This window comes from Ahaetulla prasina, chromosome 1, assembly GCF_028640845.1.
Source record: "Ahaetulla prasina isolate Xishuangbanna chromosome 1, ASM2864084v1, whole genome shotgun sequence".
Taxonomy (NCBI): domain Eukaryota; kingdom Metazoa; phylum Chordata; class Lepidosauria; order Squamata; family Colubridae; genus Ahaetulla; species Ahaetulla prasina.
Genome location: NC_080539.1, coordinates 217,814,087 through 217,828,215, shown reverse-complemented (window position 1 = coordinate 217,828,215; position 14,129 = coordinate 217,814,087). Strand labels below are relative to the sequence as shown.

The 14,129-nt window shown below is 48.8% G+C and overlaps 1 protein-coding gene across 1 annotated transcript in view; it reads left to right on the top strand.

Annotated features, from left to right (window-relative positions):
• MYO3B (myosin IIIB) overlaps positions 1-14,129 on the top strand; it is a 284,495-nt gene that overhangs the window by 134,174 nt on the left and 136,192 nt on the right. The gene's annotated exons all lie outside the window — the stretch shown is intronic.

Here is a 14,129-nt window from a genome sequence, read left to right as displayed (position 1 = left end):
CCCTCCCTCCCTCCCTCCATCCACCCACCCATCTATCTATCTATCTATCTATCTATCTATCTATCTATCTATCATCTATCTATTTATCTATCTATCTATCTATCTATCTATCTATCTGTTATGTATTAACAGTTGTGCCTTTAAATATTTGAGCGGGAAATCAGCACGTTGCTGATTGGACGAAGCCTCCAGCAGAACTGTATAAAAGGAGAGGTTTTTGCCCCAGCCTGTTGCTGGGTTCACCCTATATTAAAGAGCTGTTGTCACTACCCTGGTCTCCAGCCTCGTTACTTCCCGAACTTAACATTGGCGACGAAGGTGGGATCTCGAGGCTAAGGAGAACCAGAACCGAGCTGAAGCACGCTAGTCCCGAACCCAGCAAACTCAGGGCAGAAACGCGGAAATGGCAACACGCCACCCGCACTGCATAACCCGGCAAGGAGAAATGGGGAACATATATGACCCGCTTCAAAGCTTTCTAGAAGCCAACGAACTACAGGATCCCTGATAACCGCAAGCGGGCTTACTTCCTAAGCCATTGCGGCCGGAGGTAATCGAGATTGCGGAAGCCCTGGCAGAGCCAACGCCGATACAATCGGTATCGTGGCCGACTCTGCAGACTTTGCTGAAGAATCATTTCGCACCGACGCCCGTCCAAATACGTGCAGCGGTTTGAATTCGGAGAACGAGACAGATGGAGGGCGAGTCCATCGGTGACTACATGGCCGCTAAGAAGAGCGCCCAAGGACTGCGGATACCGAGACTTAGACGAGTGCTACTCGAGCAACTCATCCGAGGGGTCAAGGACATCCGCCCACGGCGACGACTGCTAGCCAGGAGCAACCTGACACTAGCCACCGCCTGGACGAGGCCAGAGCACACGAAATGTCTACTAAAGCAGCAGAGACTCTGCAAAGCCTCTTCAATCCAAGGCGAGCGCAAAGCCAACGCCAGTACACCAGGAGGAGATTCAGTCCGAATGAAGGTGAGGGCGAGGATGAGGAAGGGTCTGCCGGACCGAGAAACGCGACACTGAGGACCGTGACGAGTGCGGAAGCTGCGGAGGGCAGCATCAGCGCCAACGCTGCAGGTTTAAAGACGCAACATGCCGGCGGTGTGGGAAGAAAGGACACTTAGCTCAGGTTTGCAGAGCGCCCAACCTTCCCGCCGAAAATTCAAATCAATCAAAACGCTGAACCGGAAAGGCGGCCCGCGATTGGTTCAAACAAGAAAGGCGCAAGTCTAACCAAACGACTGTCATTATAGGTCGCCTCAACCAAAGTGGAAAAGAAGATTTTCACAAAGCCCAAGATCGAGGGAGTACGGTGCAGGCTTGAAGTAGACACGGGATCAGCGATCACCATCATGTCCTGGGACACTGGCGGTCGCTGCCGTCCGTCAAGCGCCATCTGCAAGCACGGCTACGAGTGCACGACTACCAGGGGAATCGCATCCCTGTTCGAGGGACCACCTCCGTCCGAGTGAGTACGGCCCTCACAAAAAGACCCTGCCCATCACGATCGCCGGAAGGAACTCTGCCCAGTCTGTTGGGACTAGACTGGTTTCGTGCCCTGGGCATGGGAGTGACTGGCATCTACAGAAGTGACTGCAATTTGAAAGACATTCTCTTAACGAGTTCAAGATGTCTTCAAGGACTGCCTGGGCAAGTACAAGGGGACCCTATTTCCTTCAACTTAGACCCCAGGTAGCCCCCATTAGGCTTAAGGCGAGGAGAGTCCTTTGCCCTAAAACCAAAATTGATAAGGAGCTGGACAAGCTCATAAATCAGGGGTTTTGGTGCCAGTCGATCACGCAAAGTGGAGACGCCAATCGTCACCCCATCAAATCGGACGGGTCAATTAGAATTTGCGCTGACTACAAGGCGACGCTTAACAAAGCCTTACAGAAAAGCGCTACCCGGTTCCGTAGTGCAACATTTATTGCACTCCTTGGGGCAAGGGCAAGTCTTTGCAAAGTTAGACTTGGCCCAAGCCTACCAACAACTGCCAGTAGACGCCCGCAGCAAGCCCAAACGATTGTGACGCACAGGGGGCATTCAAGTGCACCCGATTGCAATTTGGGGTTAGTGTGGCACCAGGGCTGTTCCAAAACCTGATGGAACGACTACTGCAAGGGCTCCCAGGGTAGTTCCTACTGATGATGTCCTAATTTCAGGGAAAACATGGAGGAATTGGGGAGCGTTAAGAAAGGTCTTGAGCATTTTCCGGACAGCCGGATTAAAAGTCAAGACAAATAAATGTCAGATAGGGTCGAATCGGTCGATTTCTTGGGCTACCGGATAGACAAGAAAGGAATTCACCCTACTGAGAGCAAAGTTAAGGCAATTAGGAAGGCTCCAGCGCCCAAAAACAAAGCAGAGCTGCAGGCATTCCTGGGATTGGTTAATTTTACGCGGTCTTTTAAAGAACAAAGCAACCGCTATGGAACCGCTGCATAGGCTCTTAGGGAAAAATACTGTTTGGTCTTGGGGAAAGTCAGAAAATAGGGCTTTTGAAGCAGTAAAGAACCTGCTCTCAAGTGATAGCCTGCTCATCCAATATCACGACTCACTACCCCTAGTGCTGGTTATGCGCGTCCCCTTATGGGGTGGGGCTGTACTCAGCCATAGACTTCAAACGGCACAGAAGCCCCTATAGCGTTCTACTCTAGAACGATGTCCTCCCAGAGAGGAACTACAGCCAATTAGACAAAGAAGCATTAGCCATTGTATCAGGGGTCAAAAATTCCATGAGTATGTCTTTGGGCGGAATTTTGAAATCGTGACTGACCACAGACCGTTACTGGGATTACTGGCTGGCGACCGGCCAACGCCTGTGGCACTTTCGCCACGTTTGACTCGATGGACTATATTTTTAGCCGCTTACTCATACAAGCTGCAGCATCGACCGGGGAAAGAAGTGGGGCATGCAGACGCATTGAGCCGATGCCCACTGCCAGGGGCGCATCAAGACCCCACTCCGGGACGCCCATCCTCCTTATTGACTCGTTGGATTCTGGCCCAGTCACATCAAAGGAAGTGGCTCGGGCATCATACCGGGACATTGTGTTAAGGACTGTACTCGGTTGGGTACAGAGAGGGTGGCCCGCTGCTTCGTGCGAACGGTTCAAAGAATTTGTTAAGAAACGTGATGAGCTCTCGGCTCAAGGGGGGTGCCTGTTATGGGGTGATCGTGTAATAATTCCTGTTAAGTTAAGGGGCAAGGTATTGGACCTCCTCCACGAGGGTCACCCAGGCATCGTAAGGATGAAGGGGTTAGCTAGAAGCTATGTATGGTGGCCACTCATGGACGCAGAGATTGCTGAGAGGGTAGGGAAATGCCAAGCTTGCCAAGAGTCCAGACCGCTACCCCCAACAGCCCCAGTCAGAGAATGGGAAAAGCCCCAAGGGCCTTGGTCAAGAATCCACATTGACTTTGCTGGCCCCTTTCACGGCCAAACGTTCCTAGTGGTGGTGGATGCATTTTCCAAATGGTTAGAGATCATACTTATGAAGTCCACCACAGCTGAAGCAGTAATCGCAACCCTGCGCCACCTATTCGCAACTCACGGGTTGCCGGACACTCTGGTGTCCGACAATGGGCCCCAATTCACGGCAGCCCAGTTTGAAGAGTACCTGGCAGAGGAAGGCATCCGACATGCCCTCTCTGCACCTTTCCACCCTGCGTCGAATGGCCTTGCAGAGCGTTCCGTCCGGAGCGCTAAGGAGGCATTGTCCAGGCTCAAGCCAGGTGACTGGCAAACAAAATAGACTTTTCCTAGCCGTCCAGCACAGAACCCCAAGCACAGCCACGGAAAAGCCCAGCCGAATTGCTAATGGGACGAAAACTCGTGCCCACTTGACTGCTTGAACCCCATTACACACCCGAGGGTTACAAGGGGAGCTAGAAAAACAAGGAAATGAGCATAGGCGACGGGTGTGGGCCCGAAACTATGGGGACGGCCCTAGTTGGTCGCAGGACAAGTAACAAAAGTAACAGGGCCAAAATCGTCGTGGTAGAGCTACCAGACAACCGAATGTGGCGGCGCCACATAGATCAGTTAAGAAACGGATGAGCTCTCGGCTCAAGGGGTGCCTGTTATGGGGTGATCGTGTAATAATTCCTGTTAAGTTAAGGGAAAGGTATTGGACCTCCACGAGGGTCACCCAGGCATCGTAAGGATGAAGGGGTTAGCTAGAAGCTATGTATGGTGGCCACTCATGGACGCAGAGATTGCTGAGAGGGTAGGGAAATGCCAAGCTTGCCAAGAGTCCAGACCGCTACCCCCAACAGCCCCAGTCAGAGAATGGGAAAAGCCCCAAGGGCCTTGGTCAAGAATCCACATTGACTTTGCTGGCCCCTTTCACGGCCAAACGTTCCTAGTGGTGGTGGACGCATTTTCCAAATGGTTAGAGATCATACTTATGAAGTCCACCACAGCTGAAGCAGTAATCGCAACCCTGCGCCACCTATTCGCAACTCACGGGTTGCCGGACACTCTGGTGTCCGACAATGGGCCCCAATTCACGGCAGCCCAGTTTGAAGAGTACCTGGCAGAGGAAGGCATCCGACATGCCCTCTCTGCACCTTTCCACCCTGCGCCGAATGGCCTTTTGCAGAGCGCCCGTCCGGAGCGCTAAGGAGGCATTGTCCAGGCTCAAGCCAGGTGACTGGCAAACAAAATAGACTTTTCCCCAGCCGTCCAGCACAGAACCCCAAGCACAGCCACGGGAAAAGCCCAGCCGAATTGCTAATGGGACGAAACTGGTGCCCACTTGACTGCTTGAACCCCATTACACACCCGAGGGTTACAAGGGGAGCTAGAAAAACAAGGAAATGAGCATAGGCGACGGGTGTGGGCCCGAAACTATGGGGACGGCCCTAGTTGGTCGCAGGACAAGTAACAAAAGTAACAGGGCCAAAATCGTCGTGGTAGAGCTACCAGACAACCGAATGTGGCGGCGCCACATAGATCAGTTAAGGAAACGAATAACTGACCAAACCAAACCAACAGAGACAGGTAATGACCAATACCACTTTGAATCCACAGCTGACAATGACCCGGGGGAGGCGCAAGACTTAGCTGAGGTCCCAGAGTTCCAGCGACGCCATCAGGTCCCCGAGGGAAACAGCAAGGAAAATTCCAAAATTAATCCAAGGCCGGATGGCCAAGAAAAAGAGTCGGCTAATAATCCAGAGCCCGATGGCCTAGAGAAAGAGCTGGGAGGAGAAAACAGCCCTCCGACCAGCTCAAACACCACCCAGAACTGAACCGCAGGTCAGAAAGAACTAGGAGACGCCCAGGTTATTTGCGTGACGCCGAAAAATAACATGTAATAAATATGTAAATAAGACCAAGTGTTTTCTGGGAGGGGAGGAGTGTTATGTATTAACAGTTGTGCCTTTAAATATTTGAGCGGGAAATCAGCACGTTGCTGATTGGACGAAGCCTCCAGCAGAACTGTATAAAAGGAGAGGTTTTTGCCCCAGCCTGTTGCTGGGTTCACCCTATATTAAAGAGCTGTTGTCACTACCCTGGTCTCCAGCCTCGTTACTTCCCGAACTTAACACTATCTATCTATCTATCTATCTATCTATCTATCTATCTATCTATCTATCTATCTATCTATCTATCTATCTATCTATCTATCTATCTATCTATCTATCTATCTATCTATCTAATTTAATGAGGGCACTGCTCAGCTCCAGCCAACTCTTGATAAAAAATATGCTTCCTTTATTTTAGACAAAGTATTCAGAAAAAGACCAAATATGAGACAGTAGAAACCAGTGATATAGTATCAGAACATTTATTATATTTCTGTCAAGGGCAGTAAGAACTCCTCTACTTCTACAGAAAAAAACAACAAATCTTTAACCAATTCCTAAAGTTTGCAGATGGCCTTCAAGACATCTTCACAGGAATCATATAATAGTAACTTACCATTTTGTTCTTGTTAATGAATTTACTTCATTTTATTTTGTTCTTAATAATTTGATGGTGAAATTAATTTCAGAAGACACCGAACTTGTCATTAATATAGAGTGTGTGTGTGTGTGCGTGTGTGTGTGTGTGTGTGTGTGTGTGTGTGAGTGTGTAATACTTCAGAGGACAGGACCATAAAAGAGAAGATCACTGGAGCAAGAAAATATATGCCTCTGATCTGTGCCATTTGGGATATTCTTAAGGTTTACATTAATGCTCCTGTGATAAAATTAGAAAAGAAACAATCATTAAATCTATTTCACAAAGACATCAAAATTAATTTTTAATTAAGATATTTGTGCTCATTAAGATAATTGCATTCATTGAGATAGTTGTGTTCATTGACAGTGCTGGTCAGTGCCCTGGATAATTTGCAGGGCTAAGCTTAGAAAAGGGTGGTCAGGCAGTAATTTCTACATGTAAAATTGCTGAGATTTCTTAGTGATGCATACTAAGTTTCAAACTGATTAACGTTTGTTTCAAACTGGTTAACGTTTGGTAAGAGACAGTTCACTTGTATAGTTGTGATTGTTGACAAATTGTGAATAGATGCCATAAGGACTACATTCAAATAATAATTCATGTCATCATAAAACTCAGCTTAGGAGCTTCTGTAGGTTCCTTAAAGATGTGCTATTGCCCTTGGACTTCCTTTCTTCCAATTGTGTGCCAAACCACCAATACTCCATGTCTCCATCATGTTAGTGGCCTTCATGCAGCTTTTTACATCATGCAGACATTGATCCGTTACCTGCCCTGCCTCACCTGACTAACAACATGAATAGAATACCCAATCCCAACTTCTCTTCCAATATTCTAATTATCTCACAACTATTCCATATACATTTTAAAGAATAAGGGTGATTTAATGGACCCCTGTAGGACACCACAGCCCAGCAACAGGTCAAGTGTGACTATATAAAGAGAATGGGAAACCATGCCTCCTAGTCCAGCCAGCCCCAACATAGCAGTGTACCATGGTGGAAGGATTCAAATGTTATCCAGAAGGATCAATAGAGTGGTACTCTCTATCTTTCCTCTAGAGTAGGTCATGCATCAGGATGATAAAGGTAGTTCCAGTACTGATTTTTGGCCTGAAACTACCTGGAATATGTTCAGATGTGGACTGAAACAGGTTGAGGTCAGTTGTAATTGCTGTTTATAAGTTTTCTGAAGCCTATGATTAGCCCAAAGGACTTGAAGTACTTGTACCAAGAATCAGAACATTCATAGTTCCTTTATGTAAAGCATATTTATTGTAGAAAAGCTGCAGAAAAAAAAAAGAATCTCACACTGCAAACAAGTTCCAACTACCGCAATTACATCATTACATATGACTGCAGACATGTGAACTATACATAGTGTGACTAAACTAGCTAAGTTTCAGGACCCTGAAATACAGATACTGATATAAATGAAACCTCTGAGTCTTGTTTTCTTTGTTAAATGTTAGCTATAGACCAGGGGTGAAATTCGACTGGATCAGACCGGTTCAGGAGAACCAGTAGGGACAATTTGAATCAGTTCTCTGAACCGATAAAAATCACCCCTAGTTGGCCCCACCCTCACTCGCTCACTCGCCTGGTCGCCAGTCACCTCTTTCGGCCACTGCAGCCTGTCCCTTTAAGGTAGTCCCCAGGATGGAGGGGGCTGAGGGGACATAAAGAGATCAGCAGCTCTGCTGTGAAAGGAGGGAGAAAAGTTCAGCTTCTCTATGCCATAGCATTCACTATGAGCCCTTCTCGTGCTCATACATTTTTTCTTGCCAGGTTCTATGGGTGTGGCTTGGGGGGGTCATGTGACTGAGTGGATATGGGTGTGAGTGACATCGAGTTGGCTATACCCACTCAGTCACAGGACACCCCCCACCCCCCTACCACGCCCACAGAACTGGTAGGGGGAAAAAATTGAATGTCACCACTGCTATTAGACTCAAAGGTATTATAGTAGCCTGTGGTCATGCCTTTCTGTTGCATTACTGTCATCTTTAGACTACTGGTTTTTGGTCTGCATAATTTGAATGCACTCCTCTTATCTGTAAAGAGCTAAAAGTTTAACATATATGGGGGTGGGGGAACAGAATAAATATAGCTTCTCAGTTTGAGAATATTTAGGCTGTACAGTATTATAATATATGATGAATATTCAAACAGTAACAGGAAGGCAGGGAATCTTAGAAAGAATAGAATAGAATTTTTTTTATTGGCCAAGTGTGATTGGACACACAAGGAATTTGTCTTGGTGCATATGCTCTCAGTGTGCATAAAAGAAAAGATACATTCATCAAGGTACAACATTTACAACACAATTGATGGTCAATATATCAATATAAATAATAAGGATTGCCAGCATCAAAGTTACAGTCATACAGTCATAAGTGGAAGGAGATGGGTGATGGGAACTGTTAGATTCGGGCAATAACGAGGCAGGAGACCAGGATAGTGACAACAGCTCTTTACTATATGGTGAACCCAGCGGCTCGGGCTGGGAAAACCCTCTCTTTATATACAGTTTAGCCAGAGGCTTTATCCAATCAGCAACGTGCTTTTTCCCGCTCAGTTTTCCCTCCAAAACTCTTAAAGATACATTACACTCCTTCCCTCCCAGAGAACACTTTACCAATATTTACATAGAATTAACATCTTATTTTTCTACGTAATCACGCAAGTAGACTGGGCGTCTCCTGACTCTTTCGGACCTGCGCAATTCATTTTCTGGGAGTGAGTCGAGCTGACCGGAGGGACTGTTTGTTCCTCTCAGCTCCTCCTCTAGGCCATCCGGCCCTGGATTATTTGCAGAGTCGTCCCTGCTGTCTTCAGGAGGAACCGGTTGGCGTCGCTGGACCTCCTGGAACTCAGATAAGTCCCGCGTTTGCCCCGGGTTTGAGTCAGCTGTGGATTCAAACATTGGATAGTCAGGGCCTGTTTCGTCTGATTCTGATTTACCGGTTATGCATTTCCTTATTTGGTCTATGTGGCGCTTCCATACCCGGCCATCCTCTATCTCTACTAGATATGATTTTGGTCCTGTTATCTCTAGGATTTTTCCTGCTAACCAGGTCGGGCCCTCGCTGTAGTTGTGTGCCCACACTAGGTCGCCTACTGCCATCCCTCTTGTTTTACCGTGTGCCCCTTTGTAACCGTCTGGTGTGTAGTTTGGGTTTAAACGGTCTAGTGGGCACCTAAGCTTCCGACCCATTAATAGCTCTGCCGGGCTGCGGCCAGTTGTTACACAGGGGGTTCTGTGTTGGACTGCTAGGAATGTATCGATTTTTGTTTGCCAATCGCCTGGCCTGATTCTGGACAATGCTTCCTTTGCGCTCGGAACGAAACGTTCTGCAAGGCCGTTCGTCGCAGGGTGGAAAGGCGCCGAGAGGACATGCCGGATGCCCTCCTCTGCCAAGTACCCCTCAAACTGGGTTGCCGTGAATTGCGGGCCGTTATCGGAGACTAAAGTGTCGGGCAACCCGTGGGTTACAAATAGGTGCCGTAGGACTGAAATCACGGCCTCGGCTGTCATGGATCTCATGAGAATGATTTCCAGCCATTTGGAGTAGGCATCGACTACTACCAGAAAGGTTTGGCCGTGGAAGGGGCCGGCAAAATCGATATGGATCCTAGACCAAGGGCCCTGGGGTCTCTCCCATTCCCGAATCGGGGCCGTTGGGGGTAGCGGTCTGGACTCCTGGCAGGCCTGGCATTTCCCTACCCTTTCAGCAATTTCCATGTCCATTAAGGGCCACCACACATAGCTTCTCGCTAGACCCTTCATTCTCACGATCCCTGGGTGGCCTTCGTGAAGGAGCTCCAATACCTTTTTCCTCAATTTCTCCGGGATCACCACTCGATCCCCCCATAGCAGGCACCCCCCTTGAGCTGGGAGGTGCCCCACCTTTTTCACAAATTCTTTAAAACGCTCGCCCGCAGCGGCCAACCTCTTTGTACCCAACCAATTACAGTCCTTTTTGTAATGTCCTTGTACGAAGCCCGAGCCACCTCTTTGGATGTGACTGGGCCAGAGTCCAAAGAGTCAATTAGCAGAACTGGTGTCCCCGGAGTGGGGTCTTCGATAGTCTCTGGTAACGGGCATCTGCTCAGGGCGTCCGCATGCCCTAATTCCTTCCCTGGCCGGTGTAGTAGTTTGTAAGAATACGCCGCTAGGAAGATAGTCCATCTGGTCAGTCTGGGCGAAAGTGCCACGGGCGTTGGGCGGTCACCTGCCAACAGGCCTAGCAAAGGTCTATGGTCCGTGATGATTTCGAAATCACGACCAAATACATATTCATGGAATTTCTTTACTCCGGAGACTATAGCCAAGGCTTCCCTATCTAGCTGGCTATAATTCCTTTCAGCTGATGACATTGTTCGGGAGTAATATGCAATAGGGGCTTCTGTGCCATTTGGCAACCTGTGGCTGAGCACAGCCCCCACCCCATAGGGAGATGCATCGCAGCTTAACACTAATGGCAGCGTGCCATTGTATTGGATAAGGAGGCTATCACTCGATAGGAGATTCTTTACCCCTTCGAATGCCCTAGCTTCCGCCTTTCCCCAAGACCATGCAGCCGTCTTTGCTAGTAATTTATGAAGCGGCTCGGCTACTGCTGCCTTATTTCTTAAAAATACCGCGTAGAAATTGACCAGACCTAAGAATGCCTGCAACTCCGTTTTGTTCTTTGGAACCGGGGCCTTCCTGATGGCCCGTACCTTGCTATCAGCGGGGTGAATCCCTTCCCTGTCTATCCGGTAGCCTAGGAATTCCACAGATTCAACCCCGATCTGGCATTTGTTCAGTTTAACTTTGAGACCGGCAGACCGGAAAATGCCCAAAACTTTTCGCAGCCTTACCCCTAATTCCTCTAGATTCTCAGCGGATACCAGTACATCGTCAAAGTATGGTACCACCCCTGGTAGTCCCTGCAATAGCCGCTCCATTAGGTTCTGAAATAACCCTGGAGCCACACTAACCCCAAACTGTAACCGGGTACACTTAAAAGCCCTCTGTGAGTCACAATTGTCTGCGCTTGGCTGTGCTGCTATCTACAGGCAGCTGTTGATAGGCTTGGGCCAAGTCTAGCTTGGCAAAACCTGCCCTTGCCCCATTGAGTGCAGTAAGTGCTGTACCACCGGACGGGTAAGCACTCTTTGCAACGCTTTGTTAAGCGTTGCCTTATAGTCAGCGCAAATCCGGACCGACCCGTCCGGTTTGACTGGGGTGACTATAGGGGTCTCCCACTTAGCATGGTCAACTGGCACTAGAATTCCCTGGTTTACTAGCTTGTCCAGTTCCCGGTCAATCCTGGGCTTTAGGGCGAACGGGACCCTCCTAGCCTTTAAACGAATAGGAGCAACTTGTGGGTCTAAGTTAAACGAAATAGGGGTCCCCGTGTACTTGCCCAGGCAGTCTCTGAAAACGTCCCCAAATTCCTTCATGAGTGCGTCTTTGAGGTTGACTTCGTTTCTGAAGATTCCAGTCACTCCCATGCCCAATGCTCGGAACCAGTCCAGTCCCAACAAGCTTGGCAGGGTCCCATCGACTATGGTGATGGGCAGAGTTTTCTTGTATTGTCCATACTCGACGTGGACGGACGTTACCCCTCGAACAGGGATGCGATTCCCTTGGTAGTCTTGTACCTTTAAGTTCTGTGGTTTCAGCTTGCGCTTTGCGATGGCGGGTAAGGCTTTCACGAGAGTGTCCCAGGACATGATCGTGATCGCTGAGCCGGTGTCCACCTCCAATCGGCACGGCACCCCCTCAATCTTTGTTTTCGTAAAGATTTTTTTTTCTAGGCGTGTTGCTGCGTGACCCACTCTCACGGCAGTCTGATTCAACTTCGCGCCTTTTTTGAATTGACCAATCACGGGCCGCTTCGCCGTTCCCGCGCTCTGGTTGGTCAGTTTGAATTTTTGGCGGGAAGGTTGGGGTGCTCGACAGGCCTGTGCTATGTGCCCCTTCCTTTCGCACCGCCGACAAGTCGCATCCTTAAATTTGCATTGTTGTCGTTGGTGTTGCCCTCCACAACTCGCGCAGTCACCCCGGTCTTCTTTCTCCGGCCTCCCGGTGTGGAAGACTCCTTCCTCCTCCTCACCGTCCGACTCGGCCTGGACCTCTTCATTGTGGACCGGGGTTGATTTCGCACCAGCCGTTGGTGCGACCTGCTTTTGTAGGGTTTCCGCCGCTTGGGTAGACATCTCATGAGCCCTGGCTTCATCCAAGGTGTTTGCCAGCGTCAAGTTGCTTTTGGACAGCAGCCGCCATCGCAAACGGATGTCCCTGACCCCACGAATGAATTGCTCCAGTAATGCCTCTTCCAAGTCTCGGTACTCGCAATGGTTCGTGGCTTTCCTCAGGGCTGCCATGTATACACTGATGGACTCGCCCTCTTGCTGCCTACGCTCCCTGAATTCGTACCGTTGCACATACTTGGACGGCGTTGGTGCATAATGGGCTTTCAATACGGTCTGTAGAGTCTGCCACGGCACCGATTGTACCGGCGTTGGCTCCGCCAACGATTCTGCGGTGTCGAAAACCTCTGGACCGCAGTGGCTCAGGAAATACGCTCGCTTCCTGTTGTCTGAGACTCCTTGGAGTTCGTTCGCCTCGAGGAAACACTCGAAACGAGCCATGTATGACCCCCATTTTTCCTTAGCTGGGTCGAATGGCGCTGGCGGTGTGTAGCTGGACATCGCTGCTTTCCGCCCCTTGTTTGCTGGGTTCGCGTCTTCCTAGTGAATTCAGCTTTTTTCCTGGCGCTCCTAGCCTCGAGATCCCATCCTTGTCGCCAGTGTTAGATTCGGGCAATAACGAGGCAGGAGACCAGGATAGTGACAACAGCTCTTTACTATATGGTGAACCCAGCGGCTCGGGCTGGGAAAACCCTCTCTTTATATACAGTTTAGCCAGAGGCTTTATCCAATCAGCAACGTGCTTTTTCCCGCTCAGTTTTCCCTCCAAAACTCTTAAAGATACATTACAGGAACGATGAGAAGATTAATAGTAGTGCAGATTTAGTAAATAGTTTGACAGTGTTGAGGGAATTATTTGTTTAGCAAAGTGATGGCCTTCAGGGAAAAACTGTTCTTGTGTCCAGTTGTTCTGGTGTGCAGTGCTCTATAGCGTCATTTTGATGGTAGGAGTTGAAACAGTTTATGTCCAGGATGTGAGGGATCTGTATTTACAAGTGACCTTTTGGAAATCAACTTGCCCCCTTCTCCAGATTACAAAAAGAATATCTAGCCCAGCATTTTGATTGCCTGAAAGCTCATTCTTCTAGTCTAAGTTGGCAGAGAAATATGATAGTGCAAACTGCTCTGCCTGGACTGCTGTGTCCTATTCACCCTCAGTGATGAGACCAGGGACTGGTGTTGTCCTTATTTATTTAGCTATCCTTACAAATTTGATGTGGGGCTAATTAGAAAAAAAACATTTGGTGAATTTCCCCATCTTTATTTCCCCTCTCATTGCGTATTACTTGATGGTGGGAGAAACGTTTACCCGCTGCTGTCCCTAATAAAAGGTTGAGCTGTTGCTGGAGGAGACAAGTTTTGAAGATGGCTAGACATAATAGCAATAGTACTTAGACTTATATGCTACTTCACAGTGCTGTACTGTGCTGCTTTCTAAGCGGTTTACAGAGTCAGCCTATTGCCTCCAACAATCTGGGTCCTCATTTTACCGACCTCAGAAGGATGGAAGGCTGAGTGAATCTTGAGCCGGTCAGAATCGAACTCCTGGAGTGAGCAGTGAGTTAGGCTACAGTACTGCATTCTAACCACTGTGCCACCACAGCTCTGAAGGATTTAGCCAGGTGCTAAAAGATGGTATCAGGTCTGCTGTTCTGTAGATCTGACTTCCTAGGGGGAAAAAAATGAGACTCCGGCATTGCCATGAAGGCCCCGCCATTATAGTGCAGATCTGTCAGTGCAGCTGATCTATAGGTAGGTAGAGGCTTCCCGGCTAAGGTCGTCCAGGGTTCAATGGGTTGATTGGGGCTTTCCAATAAACTGAAAAAAGCTCCCCCACGTTACTGTCCAGTCTTTCACATGGTGGTGGAGGCTGCCAGTGCTAGAAGCATGAAAAGCGGTGCCAGGGCTCTTAAGTCACTGTGGGAGAACAGGAGAGATTCTCCTTCATCACAAATAGCC